We start from the raw sequence: 929 nt of genomic DNA on the forward strand, positions 1-929 counted from the left end.
GAGGCCGGTTGTCAAAGAGAAGCTTCCTCCGAGCGCGGGTCGGCGTCGTGCTGCTCGCAGAGGGGGAGCCAGACTCTCCGACGGTCCGCGGCGGAGGCGGCGGGGAAGGGACTAGCTCGCTCCTGCCAAGGTGCCCCGGGCGTCCAGCTCCGGAGTGGGAAGACGGAGTTGGCGGCTGGTGGTTTTAAGCCCATTTGTGCTGTCCCTGCAAAGGAGCAGACCCTAGGAAGACCGCAACGCGGAGATGCCAACAAAACAGCTACAAACCTTCCCCGCCCGCCGCCAGGAAACCCGAGGGAAGGGGCAAAGAGGCCAGATGTAGACGCGTCCCCGCGGCCGGCACGGGGGACAGGGCGCCCAGTCCCCCATGATCCCTGCCCGCATCCAGGGCAAGAGCAGCCCCAGCCTGGCTCGCCCAGGACTCGCGGCGTGGATGGGCCGGCCAAGGGGAGCGCGCTGCGAGCTGCCCCCGCGGGGATCCCTGCCGGCCCGCCCTGGGACAGCCATCTCGGCTTCACCCGGGGCCAGGGCTGCCGTGCTTTGGCCACGGGCAGACGTGACGTGGGCACCCCGCAGCAGGACGGGGCTGACGCAGGGCCCGGGTGGGGGCAGCCGGGGGGGCTGGGCTGCAGGCACCGGGGTACAGGGGGGTGCAGGCCTGCTCTGGGAGGGCAGGCGTTAGCATGAGCTGCAAGGAACTATGGGAGCTGAAGTCCTGGGACTCCGCTGCAAGGAACTATGGGTGTTGTAGTCCAAAGGGAGGGTAGGGTTAAGCAGCAGGGGATTCTGGGAGTTGTAGTTGGGGTAGGAAGTAGGGGGGCTCTGGGAGTTGGAGTCCCGGGGAAGAAGGTGTGCCGCAAAGGATTCTGGGAGTTGGAAGGGGCGGGGTCCTGAGCCAAAGTGGGGCTCTGGGAGTTGGAGTCTTGAAA

This window comes from Alligator sinensis, unplaced genomic scaffold, assembly GCF_000455745.1.
Source record: "Alligator sinensis unplaced genomic scaffold, ASM45574v1 scaffold337_1, whole genome shotgun sequence".
In the NCBI taxonomy this organism is placed as follows: domain Eukaryota; kingdom Metazoa; phylum Chordata; order Crocodylia; family Alligatoridae; genus Alligator; species Alligator sinensis.